Here is a 16,879-nt window from a genome sequence, read left to right on the forward strand (position 1 = left end):
GAAGAGTTAGCTTCTTGAGCACGAGTCAACTCGTCTCTTTCCCTCTGAGCTTTAGCTCGAGCAGCTTCAAGAACGGACTTTTGCTTTTCACAAGCTTCCTACCATCGGCGAGCAGCCTCAGCATTGCGATCTTGCTCACTCTTAAGAGCAATTTCCGCGTCAGATTGTTTCCATTTAGCGGTTTGGGCAGCAATACGATGCTCCTCAGCTTCTTTCTTGGCAACTTCGGCCGCCCGAAGAGCTTCCCCCCACCTTCCCGCCTAGAGTACGCCACTCACTTAAGACCTCCTGGCTACCGGCTAAGGCATTAGCCAGATGATAAGCAACATTTGTATGAAGGACATGGCGGGAAAGGTCACGTTGATACGTCATCTCGGCAGGAGGCGTACAATGCTCAACAAAGTCCATACAGGTCCTGGGATGAGAAAATCGGGACCCGTTGGTAATATTCCACGGAGGAACAAACAGTTCATGATTGTCGCCCAGGCCCATATCCCCGTAGTAACGAGAACCCGAAGGTTTGAGGCGACCTGGGGTAAAAAAAAGGTTGTTGTGGAGGAGGAGACTCCACATTCCTAACATATTCTTCATTTACAGCAGGACTGTCCTGCTGACCACCAGTACCACCTCCAGCCTGAAAAAGATAGTCAAAACGAGTATCAGTTTCAGACTGGATATTAGCTCCCTCTGTTGAAATATCAGCTGGCGGTAGAGATGTACAAAGAAACTGATTATAGAACTGAAACCGAAAAAAAACAGAAACCGGTTTGGTTGGAAAACCGGTTTTTTTATAACCGGTTCGGTTACCAACCAGTTAGACCGGTTTTATACCGGTTTCCCATATATATTACTGGTTCAGTTTCATAACCGGTTTTTTCCTAAACCGGTTAAAAAACCGATTTTTCCCTAAACCGGTAATCCTTACCAAATATTAAAAACCGGTTAAACCTATGCATTGTGAGTTTCTGACCATGCACAGCATTGCAGCAGCTTTTATGCATGCAATTATGACCATGCATGCAAAAATATGAACGTTGTATTGTAGCAATATTTATGACCATCAATCAACTTTTTTTTTTTGTCTTTATCCAGTTTATGCACCAAAGGCTTTGCCAAAGCCTCACATAGTCACATATGACCGTTGCCAACAAAATTTAGCCATTGTGTTGTTTTTTTCCCCCAAAAATCATCTCTAACTTTGTATATAAGGGTGGTGGGTGTTTAGCTTTAACCACACCATCCTTCAATCTCCTAAAAATCTTAAAATCACTCACAACCGACACGACCATGGCAAGCTCTAGTCATCAAGATTCGGTCAACGTTAGCCAGTCCACAACCGACACCGACATGGTGGTTCGTGTTATTCTAACAAAGCGTAACCGCGAAGTTTGGGCACATTTTGATATGTGCGAGATGGCGAACGGGTCAACAAAAGCGCGTTGTCACTATTGTAACCGTTTTTACGCCATTGCGGCAAACTCCTCATTAAAAAATCACTTCGAAAAACCGTATTGCAAGGTGTTGAAACAACAAGCCGCTAGCGGTCAATCTACCATGGGAAGCGAAGGCGCTTCTCTTTTCGCCTACAATTACGAAATGGCAAGGGAGGAAATGGCGAAGTTTGTAATCCAAGAAAGTTTGCCGTTCAACCATTTCGACAACCAACGATTCACAAAGATGGTTCAAAAAACGCTCCAACCACGATACACCCATGTAAGTCGTGCTACTCTTAGGAGGGATTAATCAAGATTGTGGAAAAATGCTAAACAAGAATTAATTTCTTATTTTGAAAAACTAGAAACCGGTGTTAACTTGACTAGCGACGTTTGGTCCGCACCGCACGGTTCACCCAACTCATATCTTTGTGTCACCGCCCATTGGATTGAACCGGCGACGTGGCAAATGATGAAACGCACGATTTTGTTTAAACTTTTTGATTACCCTCACACCGGTGAAGCTATATATAAAGCAATCGACAAATGTATTGCAACTTACAAATTGAAAGAAAAAATATTGTCCATATCTTTCGATAACGCCTCAAACAATACAAGTGCGGTGTCGCATTTAAGATTAAAGTACAAACCGATTTGTGAGGGTATTTTTTTCATAGTCGATGTATCGCACACATCATAAATTTGGCCGTTCAAGATGGTTTAAAGGTTATTGAACAACAAAAAGAAGCTTTTAAGAGAATGTTGCGCCATATATATAGTCATGTGCATAGACATTCAAAATATATTAAAACGTGTAAGGAAGCGGGTCGAGTTTGCTACGGACCCAATTGGGATGTTGCTCATAGATGGAACTCGACTTGCACCATGTTTGAAAAAACTATTATGCAAAAAGAAAGTTTAATAGAATTTGATAACATTTTGTCGAGTCGTGGAAAGGTTTCTTCTTACCACCCATCGAATTGGAATCTTATTGAATCGGTTACCCAATTGCTTCAAGTTTTCAAAACGTCAACAAAGACTTTATCGGGGTTTACTACCCAACAAGTTCATTGGTACTTCACAATTTGTTTAAAATGTGTTTAAAATTAAACGAGTTGGCGGGAAGAGGTAGACCATATTGTGATATAGCGGATACGATGAAGGAAAAATTAAGAAAATATTTTAAAGAACTACCCGCGGTTTTCACTTGTGCCGCCGCTTTAAACCCTTGTTTTAATATTTTTGGAACCGGGTCTTTGATTGAAAAAATTGCAAAAGCGTTGGATTTAAACACCCTCGAAGAACCAAACTTTGGACTAGCCGCAAGTGCCAAATTCAATACTCAACTTAACCAAATGTTTGATGTTTATGTATCAAAATATGGTTCTTGCACGTCACACATTCACGAGTCAATGAGAAATGCCGCTTTCGGCGAAGGTTCATCAAATACGGAAGATCAAGATTTGTATGTTTATAACCAATTGTTTGATGAGTCGAGTCAAATGCAACGTGGTAACACTAGTAGTAGCGAACTCGGTCGGTATGGTGGGTCGAACTTTCTACGATCAATGACTTCACAAGAATTTAAAAACTTTGATTTGTTGGCTTGGTGGAAAAGTAAGGAAGATCAATTTCCGATCTTAGCCACCATGGCCCAAGATTTACTAACGGTCCAAGCTTCCACAGTAGCTTCGGAAAGTGCTTTTTCTATAAGTGGTAGGGTGATTTCGATAAGGAGGACTCGACTAACACCGAAGGCGGTTGAGATGTCGATTTGCTTGAAAGATTACTTGGATGCGGCGGAGAGATGTCAACACATACGCTTACTCGAGGGAGAATTAGATTACGAAGCCGAAGTGTACGCAAACGAGGTTGAAGCCGGATTGACTACCCCAATGACTGAAGAAGAAGCCGAACTAGATGAACTCTTACGCGATAGTTCTAGTTCGGGTTCGGGCTCGGGATCGGGTTCGGACGAAGAAGATTAAACGCGATCATCAAGACATATATTAGCCCCACTAAAAATAATATATACTAGTAGTGGGCATTCGTATTTAACCAGTTATGTATGTAACCGTTTGTTCCAAGACTTAATCGTATGATGTTTTCACGTATTTAACCAGTTAGTAGTGGCCATTCGTATTTTCTACCATTTATATGTAGTTTTGAACTTTAAGAAGAATATGTTTGAAATTATTCCTCTGTTGTCATGAATATTTGGTCACATTTGCATTTCATATATTAAATTGAACTAATGCAGCAAGGTACTGCATATTAATAAAGGTACTACATATGCATTCCAAATATGCATATAGCATATTAAAGGTACTGCAGCAAGGACCATTAGTTCAGCAGGGCAAAAAGGTAATATAACCATTTATCATAAAGGCAAAAAGGTTAAATGGCTGCAAAATTTAAACATCAGTTTTAAAAATCGGTTTTATAAATCAGTTTTAAAAACCGGTCTACAAACCGGTTCTAACCGGTTTGTATAGGTTAGGAATATTTGCCTTCTGAGACCGGTTTTAAACCGGTCCCGGTTAAAAAAAAAACGGTTTTTTTGTTACAAAAAAAAAACTGAACCAGTTTAAAACCGTAACCGGTTTTCAAAAAAAACCGCTTTGTACACCTCTAGCTGGCGGGGTCGACACCCTATCTTCCACAATAGTCTCAGTGGGAGAAAGGGTCTACCGACCCTCTATATTAAGGTCACTTGGTGGAGTAGACAACTTAATCTCAACATCTTCCCTTGGAAAAGGAGATGATGGTTTTTCAGCATGAGAAGTTGGAGTAGACAGCTTCTCAGATATATCCTCACTGAAAATCAACGGATCTACATAACAAAATTATACTTAGCCAAATATTCACAAAAAAGAATACAGTATTTGAAGGTTGACGAATACCTTCAACAATGTCAAGACGGTCAGCAAGGCTGTATTGCGGCTTCTTAGGACGGTGCACTTTTCGGTTTTTCTTAGATGGCCCCGCTTCAGTATCCGCAGCCTTCACGTCCGAATGACCTGTTTGAGAAGCTATGAAAGCTCTCTTTTTCTCCAGTTCTGCTAATAAATATGAGACAGAGGAAAATCAGAAGCACCCTCATCAGAGTCTCTCTCTTCTTCCGAAGCAGAAAATTGAGAAACAACGTCGTCATCATCACTTGACGATAAGATGGCAATCGTTCCGTCGGAAGCAACAGCAGTAAGGGGAAGAGGGTTTAGAACATACGCACCTGTTTCAAAGGTGGCATCCGAAGTTACAGGTTCATCGCGAAATTTTTTCGGAAATAAAAATTGAGACTTGGTTTTCTCAAGAATAGATTGGTCTCCCGCCTCGGATACTCTTGCGGATACAACCCCTGTTTTCAAAAAGAGCATTGAACATAGAGCTCCGGCCTGAAAAAGATAGAACCTGGATCATCAAAATGTTCAAGAAAGAGAAGAGATAAAACAAGACAACTTACGCTCATTCAGATCTGCAAAAATGGGTTCCATGAATTCCGTTGGCCACAAACGACTCATGCCCGCCCACACTAAAGCCTCCTCCGGCAACGCACGCATAGGTGAGGGTTCCATAGTAAGAACACGATACCACTCTTGACCCTCATGAGCAGCTGTGATAACCTCCGGAAGGGCGGAATTCGCGGGGCGACGAACCATTGAAAGAGGCACCACATCCTCAGATACCCAAAAAAATTTATTACGCCGGTCAGTGGACAACTTTTCAACTTCATACCCAAGGCTCCGGTCGGAAAATCCTTGACACGTATACCAACCGTTCCGATTGGCAAGACGGTAAAAAACAGAAAACCGATCAATATGAGGCACCATGTCTCGCGCTATACATACAAATTCATAATGACGAATTCGCATCATAGCACGCGAATGCAGTTGAGATAAATGGATCCCATAGGCGGTTAAAAATCTCTGCAAAAATTTTGTTATAGGAAGACGAAAATTCCCATGAACGAAAGCCATTTTCCCAAGCGGTGGGAAACTGGCTATGGAACCTGGAAAAGGGAACTCTGGTTCCCATTCAGGTGGAACACCATAAGTTTTCAACAGTTTTTCGTATTCTGTATAATCCCACGCAACTTTTGTCTCATCAACTTCAGTCTGAACGTTCGACATTGCAAATAGAATTGGGTAAGATAGAAGAAAGATATATGGAAAATTCAGAGAGAATTAACAAGGTAATCAGAACAAAAGAGCAATAAAATTTCAAAAAGAATGAGTATCTCCCTATTTATACCCACCGCAATTAATGTGATGGGATATAAACAGTAGAGAGAAAAATATCTCCCAACCAGTACTTGCCACGTCACGCGGGAAATTCGAAAAAGAGAAAAAGTTGTACAGACGGGAACAGTGACAGCCGTCAAAAACATTCCGTCATCTGTTCACGCACCCGCAAGTGGTCAACTTGTCCTTTTTCATGATTATCCATACCAACAGAAGATATTTTCTACCTAACAACAAAATCCCCAACATACATTAAGTCCATAATTTCACCCACACAAAGACTTCACAAGGAAGAAACACTGGACTGGGGGGACTTGTAGAGGTAGGGTACCAAAAAGACCCAAATACCCTTAAGTGCCACCCGCGGGTCACATAGAATGTTCTTATAAGCCACCCGCGGGACATACGGATCACCCGCATATCACGATAGAGGAGGAACGTCCTCATAACACGCGCGGAAGCATCCAGGCATCCTCAAAAGTCATCCGCAGGACAAGACAACTGTCCGCATAAAACAACTGGAGGATAATGCCAGTGGGACAACTGTCACCACTCAAGTACTCTCTAGGAGAAAGCCCATGATTCTTACTTGAGGAATACATGACATACTAACCAATGAACAAAGGACACCTGGCCAGGTTGTTATAACCGTGCACATGGCCAGGGCGCGATCCATCCTATCAGCTGGTGACGCGTGTCCAGGTTGTTATGCTCATGCACATGAGACGTATAGCCCAACCTATCACAAGAGGACACATGTCTAGGCGGTTATCAAAGGTCTTCTAGAAGAGGACAGCTGCCCCAATCATCTTCCATCATCCTTCGGCTATAAATACCTTGTCAAACGGTATGAGGGATTCATTCACTCACCTATATTCTGACTACACTTAGTCTTTATACTTCAGTACTTTCTCGATTACGAACGTTACTGATTCTCACGCCGGAGGATGGTTACAAGAAGACCCCCCTCTTGTCCTTCCTGTAACGAGACTCACGGTGTCTGTTTTGCAGGTTCCGATCACTGGACTTCGGGAAGTCTTACTCATAACCTGTTGATAGTTACCGTATTATATCCTGTGGACTCATTAGATCCAGAACCCATACCCGGAAAGTGAATATGTGTTTCTTCAACAGCTGTTTCTTATCCACAAACTGTCAACATGCGGTCCATATATAGGATTGGATATATCAACTAAGCAGCTATTCACAATTTTTTGTATAATATTTTGCAGTGTCACACTTTTGTATATAATGTAAAATATACTAAACATCGATTTTGTATATATACTCTATAAATTATTAATATATATATATATATATATATATATATATGTATATATATATATATATATATATATATATATATAAAGTTTATTAACACCTTATGTAACTTTGTTGTCATTTGTTATAAGACTGTACTAGTACAACCACATGATTATTTAATGTGCAATTGTGGATACAAAGACTTGTATATAGTTAGATGATCAGTTCTAATACATCTTGTATAAGGGTTCACTTTTGATTTTTAACCCCCACCACAAAAGTCATTCAAAATTAAGTTATAGTGATCATGATCACTCTCTCGGCCATACAAATGATGCTATATATAGCCTATCACCATACCCCTCTTGACTATGACTTGATTGATGAGTCCTCGAATGGCCATTTGTGGTGTCACTATGACGAACCTCATTAGAAGATTTAAACCCCCGCAACCTTCAAGATTTCATTGATCCGGGTTACTGATCTAATCGATCCAAACACAATGAATATTATAGGTCAAGCATGTGAAACATTGCACGTGTACGTTACCAAAGTTTTGTGACATAAAGATGTAAATTTAGGATTAGAAAGTGCGTGAATTTGCCATTTTAGAAATATATATATATATATATATTATATATATATATATATATATATATATATATATAAGCCATTGTATTTATTAGGGGTGAGAAATAACCGAATCGTTAACCGAGACCGAACCGAAAACCGACGAAACCGAACCGAATTAACCGAACCACACCAAACACTTCATTTTTTCTTTTCATATTTTCAAGCTTTTTTTACTTCTATTTCATATATTATATGTATTAATAGTTTAATACTATCATTTTTCATATATTTATATCTCCATTTCATATACTAATAACTCAAATTTATATATTTATACCTTCATTTCATGTATTAAAGTATTCATTTCATGTATTTTTAAGCAAAATTTTAGCCGAAGTTTAATATTGGTTATCAACTGAACCGAATCGTGCACACCCATAGTAATTATATAGGAATGCATGCTTTTCAAAACCAATATCATGTTATGAACTCCAAAAGGCACTCGATATTTTGTTAATATAATGAGAGAGAAAAAAAGGTAGGGTATGCGGTTACAAAGCCGCCTTATTTATTACACTTAAAGCAATGTATACAGGTGATGAGTAGTGATAATTAAAAACATAAATGAACGCTAAATATATACAATTGGGTAGATTTGACTTTTGGAGGGTAAACGAGCCAGCCCGAGCCTGACTAGGCTCGAGCTCGCTCATTTTAACTTACCAGAACTCCAGTTCAGCTCGTTTCGAGCTTTCTTTTTTTTAAAGCTCGAGCTCATAAGATGTTTGGTCTCAGTTTGTTTATTGTTTATTAATATATTTATATGTTTTTAATTATTTTTGTAAATTTAGAGAAAAGCCTTAAATTGGCTTAAGCCCGGATCAGGCTCATGTGGTACCTTAAACGAGCCAAAGCTTGGCTTGAGGTAGGTTTTGCAGTGTGAAATTAATATACCAAGTGCGAAAAAGGTCAAACTTAAAAATACACAAGGCTCGATAAATGAGTTTTATATGAGGTTTGGGCTTGGCTCGAGCTTGAAAAAGCTCGGCTCGTTTCGAGCATTTTCTCGATCCAAGCTCGAGTAGTTTGTGTGCAGCTCGACTCATTTGCACCATTTGAGTAATTAGAAAATCTCTCTGCTGGGTCAAAATTACACCCAAACAAAAATAAGATATATTTGAATCAGGTTAGACTCCATATATCAAACAAGAAACACATTATATAATAGTTCACTCGTTGGTTCGTTTAGAAGCCTAAATGCAATAACGCAAAAAAAGAAGAAGATGAAATTGAACATAAGAAGCAGTAAAACATCAAAATCTCTCTGTGTTACAAATCTCTAACCCCGCTTTGATATTTAGATAGTGAGATCAAACCTAAAACATCACAATTTCGATTTCATTACATGTCTGAACAAATAAGAGCTTAGAAATTAATTAACAAAATAGAAAACAACAATCTTAGAAAATCAATAGATGATCGTCATACAAAAAAGGTAAATAAAAACATGTAGGAAAACTAGGCATCGATCAGTTAAGGGTTGCCTTGTGTTTAGATTTCCAAGTTAAGTCACCAACCATCGTTAATCACATCTTGATCATCTTCATCTTCATCTTCATCTTCATATGGTGCTAACTAAAAGATGGATTTAATGAGGTTTTGTTAGCTATATTTAGAAAACAATAAGTTTGGAAGCAAATGTTCGATTCACAGGTTAACGATATGTATGCATGTCAAAATTAGGTTAATAATAATACTTTGTAACTATTAAATGTGCATTTATATATCTTTCTAAAATATTATATAGTAGCAAAAATCATGGTATTTTTAACTATAATGATATTTAAGAAAATTAACATGCTGAAATCAAAAAGTAATGTCCATTGGTTTTTCCAAAAAAGCAAATGCAAAACCAAATATAGATCATTCGTTTTCTGCTTTAAGAAATTCCACTATTCTTTTGATAAAGTTGAGTATTTTGCAATAAAAATTGTAAAAATAAATAGAGGTATATATAAACGTTACCTTGGGTAAATCGTAATATTGCGAATGCGAGAAATTTTAGGCCAATCTACACCAATGCTCCGTGCATACCTTTTATTCAAATATTTACAATTCTCAATCACAAGTTCATTTAGATCCTTAAAATTTGAATCTCATCCGGCAGAGAAACTAATTCTGTACACAGTGATAATTTTAAAACTAGAGTTTTGGAAAATTTCTTGGCAAAGACACCAACCTGGGACAATAGTTTATGCTTAGTTCTTGTAAAGAAGGAAACATATTTGTGGTATCTCCTAACATTTTTGTGTCATTGTCATGGAAACACCTCAAAGACTCCATGTCAAACAAAGAAATAACCCTAAGACCGGGTAACATCCCAAGCGCTGGAGTATGCTTACAGTTCTTACAATGACTAAAACTTATTTCAACCAAATTCCTTAAATTGGCTATCCAAGTTGGGGACATAATTTTTCCCAAGTACTCGCATATTTCCAATCTCTTGAGACACGGGTTTGGTTCTAATCCCTCAAGAACCTTTTCATGATATTCAAACGATCTCCCTTTACTTTCCTGGTATGAAACGTAAGACCATGTTAACCCCAAAACCGACAGATCTTTTTTACATCTGAGATTGGCACTCTTAGCCTCACTTAAACCTCCAACATTCTCGTGTCTTGATATTTGCAATTCCCCTCCAACAAGATTCAGACCTCCCAATTCATCTATTTTGGCACCACTCTCATTACCAACAGGAAACGCTAATAGCCTTTGGAGACTAGTTAGTTCTTTGATTCCAATTGGCAAATACAAGAGTGAAGGACAAAACGCTAAGTCCAAAAATTTAAGCCTACTCATGTATCTTAGGCCTTTAGGTAACTTAAAAAGTTTTCGACAACAACTTAATATCAGAACTTGCAAGTTTTGGAGATAAATAATGGATTCTGGTAAAAGTTTTATATGGGAATATGATAAATTCAAGTATTTAGATGTTTGAGTTTGTAAATTGAGTCGGGCAATTTCATTAATCCAATACGACACAAGTACAATACTCTTAGATGCACATGTCTGAAACATTTTTCTAATTTAAACTCCTCTGGCTCTACCTTTGGATGGTTGTTTATAACTTTGTACTCGGCTGGTTTTTCGAACATGAATATTGACCTTAATGATGATAGCTTTCTTATGTCTCGGGAAGAAAAGTAAAAATCGTGATACCTCAAGCTCAAATGAAGGGCCTCACTTGGGATTGTAGCATCCTTGCCAGGCTCTACAACTAAACAATCATCTCCCATGACATGCCGTGCCAAGTCATGCATTATACATCTATCAGTTGAAAACTCATTGGCCTTAAAAACAAAGAAGGACCTCCAAACCAAACAGTTATAAGCTTCTTCGCCAAGCACATACAAGTCTATATCTCCTCTAGGTGGAATGAACCCGTTAGCCAAGTCATGCCGTGCCAAGTCATGCATTATACATCTATCAGTTGAAAACTCATTGGCCTTAAAAACAAAGAAGGACCTCCAAACCAAACAGTTATAAGCTTCTTCGCCAAGCACATACAAGTCTATATCTCCTCTAGGTGGAATGAACCCGTTAGCCACCCACAACGGAAGGAGTTCATCCTTTTTCAATTGATAACCTTTAGGAAACAAACAACAATAAGCAAAACATCTTTTTAAATGTGGAAGCAAGCTATCATAGCTTAACTTCAAGGCAGGCAACACTTCATTTTCTTGCAACTCCCATATGCTGTTGTCTTTCACCTGTACCCAAAGTCTTCACTGCCAAAGGCAATCCTTTGCATTTCTCAACTATCTCCCTTCCAATAGGTTCAAGCTCAATTATAGCCGCCCGCTCTCTTCCATGAAATGCAAGCTTTTGGAATAGCAACCACGAGTCGTCTTCTGATAAGCATTCCAGATGATGTTGTAACTCAGGAAACTTCACCATCATTTGACTCGTTGCCTGGGATCGTGTTGTCATCAAAACAATACTTCCTTTTGCGCCACAGTTTAATATTTCACTCAGTTGGTTCCACTTGGTCTTTTCACTGTCTTCAATCCAAACATCATCTAAAACAATTAAAAAATTTTTCCCTCTTAACTTGTTTCGAAGGGACTTTTGCAACTCATCTAGACGTGTAAGTGTACACCCATGTTTATCTATGGATGTAATGATTCCTTTTATTCTCTCTTTAACTTGGAAATTTTGAGAGACATAGATCCAACATTTCAAGTCAAAATATTGATTCGCTCTTTCATGGTTATAGACTAGTTGAGCTAGAGTAGTCTTTCCCACACCTCCCATACCCCATATACCATACACCAGCATCTCATCGTTGTCATATTTTTCTATATCTTTGTTGCATATCTTTTCAATCACAATCTTCGCCTCTGCATCTCTTCCGAAGATACGCGAAGAATGTACAAATGAGCTGGTTTCCCTATCTGGTATCTCACCTTCAATTCCCTCTAAATGACTTATAACATCTAAAGGAGTCAATTTTAACTCAAATCTCTTAGATGCAATGACATCTAGTTTTCTTCTTATGGCTTTTACGTTGTGAGCAACCCTAACACGGAACATAAGTTGATTATGAGTAGAGGAGAAGAATGCTCTTACCATGTATCCGACGCCTCTTTTTTTGTGTAGATGTTGTAGCAAAGCTTCAGTTGAGATCTCGTCCAACACATCTTCTACCGTCAAGGATGCGGATCTAAGACTCTTAAGCCATAACTCTACAGCCTTTTCCCTGACGTGTTTAGCTTCTGCATCCTCAAGAACAGCTTGGATCTTGGTGAAATCTTCCCTGAGACTCAGTATGTCCTTTTTGAATCCCATAAGTAGACCAAACTCTTTGATAAGTTCAGAAGTAATTAAGTCTCCCCAACACATCCTTCACAAGAGCCGAAACAGCTGCATCACCCATGATTAATATTTCAAAATCTTAGAATTCAAAAAGTATGTGTATGCCACTGAAAGATAGGTCGTAATTCAACAGGTATATGTTTCAAAACCAAAGCAGGCAAGTAAGGAATATAATATTGAAATTCAACAACTGTTTCAAAACCAAAGCAAGAAAGTAAAGAATACATATGGTGGAAAACTTTAACAAACATTCAACTTTATTATAAGTATATACACAATATAATTAAACACGAAGTTGTGGTTACAAGAAAGTTAGCTGATTAAAAAATAATATATTATGTAATACTTGATAGCTTTCAAGCCTTCTGACATTGTGTTAGAATATGTGTAATGTGTACGTTGTGGATGGAGCTCTTGTTAGGTTGTTATGTGTTATGTTAAACCACGTTGTTATAGGACCCTTATGGTTAAAATGGGTGTGGTGGATGGAATCCTTTCAATCATTACCTTATTATTATTTTATTATTATTATTTATTTAAAAAGACAAATAAACAACCAACCAATCACCTTTCACACACACCCCCTCCCCCTCACCGGCGCTGTGTGAGAAGCGCTCCCCCCCCCCAAAGCGCCCAAAGCACCTCGAGTGGCGGTGTTCCTGGCGCTTTAGGGCTTTTTAGGTGGGAAAGCGCCCCACTACACACGGTCTTATACGGTTATATGTTATAGTTCGCAATTTCACATACCCTCCTAAACCGTTAATGTCCATTGATGAGTGGATAAGATATAGGGATAGGCAAAGATACCGGCCAACACCGAAATAAGCATTTCGATACAGGTACCAAGTTTTCAATAAATTCGTGATAGTTTTAAATTAAATAAGGGTAAATTTTCATTTCCCTAAGTCTTCACGAATAAGTACAAATTCTATTCCGTTTGTCCTCATAAAATAATTTACTCAGAAATCTTAAATATATATAAATGAAACCTCCCTAAATTCTTTCAAGCCATCAAATTGTTTTATTCTTATGAATGTTTCTTATGCATTTGACCCGAATTAATGGGTATCACATACTCATATAGCCCTTAAACGGGTTATAACATTTCATTATATGTAACATCCTACTTTTGGTTATTATAATAAAAATAAATTTCGTTATTATATAGTGTGTCATTATCGGTTTAGATAAATAGAATACGAGTTGGGATAGTGTTGGGTAAATGAATATGGGTTATGGACTTGGGTTAGGAAAGAAAGAAGGAAAGACCATGGGCTTAAGCCCATGATCCATAAATATATAAACCCTTAATCTCCATTTAATCCTCATTCACACATATTCCATACACCACCCAAAACACACACTTAAGATCTCTCTCTAGTTCTCCCCTTTTCTCTAGCCGAAACCAAGAAGGAAACCGAGCACCGACCCGAGGTAATGATAGTTTAATATTGTATGAGCTTAACCCGTTAGATATAATCGCGAAACTACAAGCCTACACCGTTAAGCAGTTTAAGTCACGATATCCGAAAGGAATCGGGTATAATTCGAACCTAAGATGAGCTTAGGGATCACCCTAGCTCAGATCTGGATCGAACGGGACGAAAAACGATGAAAAACGAGTTAAAATACGTTTTTCCGGCGAAAACGCGGTTTTCCGGCGATGACGGCGCCGGAAAAGCTTGGTACGAGGTTAGGCGTCAGAGAATGTTTCTGACATTCTCTGACCTAACCCTAGTTCGCTAACGGAGAGTTAACGAATTAGAAGTAATTCGTCACCTGAATCGCTAAGGAAAGAATAACGAACTAGTCTTAGTTCACGTCCAGATTCGTTAAGGAAAAGATAACGAATTAACCCCCCCCCCCAATTCGTTATAGTCATTCGTTAAGGAGATAGCGAATTAGAAGGTCCAATTCGTTACCTGGACTGGTTCGTTATATGGACTGATTCGTTAAAGGACCAGTTCGTTAGAGGGTTCAATTCGCTACAATGACCAGTTCGCTAAGATAAGCCAATTCGTTATGAACCAGTAATGAATTAGAAGTTTAATGGAATGACAAGAACAGTCCCTGGACTTAGAAAAGAATGGATTAATTGCAAAGAAGTCTTCAAACTTTTTAAGTTAGTTAATTAAATAATGATTCAAATTTCTAATGGAAAATGTGTTACGACAGTCAATGGAAATAAATTTTTTCCAAGCTGACCTGGCAGCTTGACCCCAGCCAGGGGCTCTGCCCCTTAGACCCTGCTAGGGGCTGCCGCCCCTAGACCCCACTGCCAGGGGGGCTGCCCCCGGACCCCCGTCCGTTGAGGGTTATAATTAGAATAGAAACGTGATATGGCTAGTGATAGATAATTGATATGAGTAATTGTTATACAGTTAGCCGTGCCCAGCTGAAGAAAGGAATAACTATTAACGGTAAACGTAACCGAATTCAGGTGAGTTTCTAGCCCTATTCCTTGTTATGTGTTTGGGGCTGTGTGCATACTCGATGTGATTAGTTAATACACTTATCCTAAGTGATAAGTGTATGCCATATATGTATTATGTGAAATGTATGAATGGTTTCTTGTCGATACATGAACGATCTTCGGAATTGCATGTATTGCCAGGAAATGGTTGATGTTATATGTATGTTGTAAGATGAAGAATGAATGATGTATGTATGAAACTTACGATTATGTATATAGAAAAGTATGTTAAAAAGGTATGGAAGAAAAGGTACCGGACCCTAATAATATCCGAGGATGAAGGGTACCGGACCCTAATAATATCCGAGGATGAAGGGTACCGGACCCTAATAATATCCGAGGATGAAGGGTACCGGACCCTAATAATATCCATGGATGAAGGGTAACGGACCCTAATAATATCCGAGGATGGAGGGCACCGGACCCTAATAATATCCGAGGATGGAGAGTACCGGACCCTAATAATATCTGAGGTATGTAGGGCGAATGCTCTTTATAACGTAAGGTTAGATATGTATGTGTATGAAAGATTGATGGACAGGTTAAGTATGTAATGCGTACCTACGGGCACGTGTATGTGTATGTAAAGTAAGTTATGTGATTAACTAGAACTCACTCAGCGTAGCTGACTTTTAGTATGCACGAAGGTTAACAGGTTGAGACAGCTAGTTTGAGATGGACACATGGCAGGATTGAAGAGGCTGGCATCCGAAGATTGTCATGATGTTTTGAATGTTATGATTTATGTTATGTTTTGAAAGACAAATTATGGATATATGTAACGAATGATTGATGTTTTATATTATTCCGCGAAAGTTTTATTAACTTTGATTTGTAGAACTGTGTTTATGAGTAAATCCAACACCAAAGTAGGGCTACCGGTAACGGGGCCTTACAAGTTGGTATCAGAGCAAAGTTTAGAGAGATTTAAGCATCCTACATGCTTAGACTCGAACAGAGAATGGGATTTAAGTAAGGAAAGAAAGAAGATGCCAGTTCGAAAATGCCATGTGTCACTCAAGCAAGCTCAGTAACGGTAAAGAATATGATTAAATATGTATGTTAATGTTAGCTTAACTGCTAAAGAAAGGATATGTGTATGTAGGGATAGGATTTCCTGATTGTTTGATTGATTAACTGTTTAAGAGTAGAACCAGCACAAATAGACTCATGAAGGGAAGTGTATAGGACACGGAGAGTAACGTGATCAGCTAATCACAGTTGGCCACTGTTATTACCTGTTAGCTTTACTATCCTTGTACTAAATAGTTCCTTGAGTGATGACATTTGTGTTTTCCTTTCCAGAATACGATGGCTGGATCTAGAGAAGTTGTTGGGGCAGGAGGCCGCAGCGAACGTCGCGGCAAGCCTCGTTGCGTCCAACGACCTTCGATAGAAACAGCTTCCAACACCGAAGAGGAAGGAAGTGCAGCTGGAGGAAACCTTAACAACAATGAAGGGGTTCAGCTAGATCCCTTAATTCAAGCAGCTATTGTCCAAGCGGTAGCCGCGGCTGTGAAAAACATGAATCCCGAGAGATCTGCTGGAAGCCGTGAAGGAACAGCGGAAGGAGCGGGAGGAGGTGGTAGGGAAGACGATGAAGGAGAAAGAGAGGCCTCGAGTGAGGTTAAGTCTGTGAAGATCGATGACAGGAAAAGGGGCCGAGGTGGTTGCAACTATAAGTCCTTTCAGGGTTGTGACCCGCCGAAGCTGACTGGTTTGGGAGACGCAATCGCTACCCTTCAATGGATAACCGCCATGGATAAAATTATCTGCATTAGCGAGTGTCGCCCCGATCAAGCTGTCGGCTATGCCACCCAATCATTTGAAGAAGAGGCGATGTATTGGTGGGAAAGTGTGGAGCAGAGGAAGACCCAGGATGAGATTAAGGCCCTGAGGTGGGAGGATCAAAAAGAACTGGTTATGAAGAAATTCTGTGCTGACGCCGAGGTTGAGAAGGCGGAGATGAAGTTCCTGAACTTGAAAGCTGGGACGATGACACATCGTGAGTACACCACCGA

General features: G+C 39.0%; 1 pseudogene; it reads right to left on the reverse strand.

The window, feature by feature from the left end:
- Positions 1 to 9,531: 9,531 nt before the first annotated feature.
- LOC143533823 (putative disease resistance protein RGA3) lies at positions 9,532 to 12,599 on the reverse strand (annotated as a pseudogene).
- Between the last annotated feature and the right edge of the window lie 4,280 nt (positions 12,600 to 16,879).

Source organism: Bidens hawaiensis, unplaced genomic scaffold (assembly GCF_021521415.1).
Source record: "Bidens hawaiensis isolate Kalapana, Puna unplaced genomic scaffold, B.hawaiensis_p1.1 tig00009917_1, whole genome shotgun sequence".
Lineage (NCBI taxonomy): Eukaryota > Viridiplantae > Streptophyta > Magnoliopsida > Asterales > Asteraceae > Bidens > Bidens hawaiensis.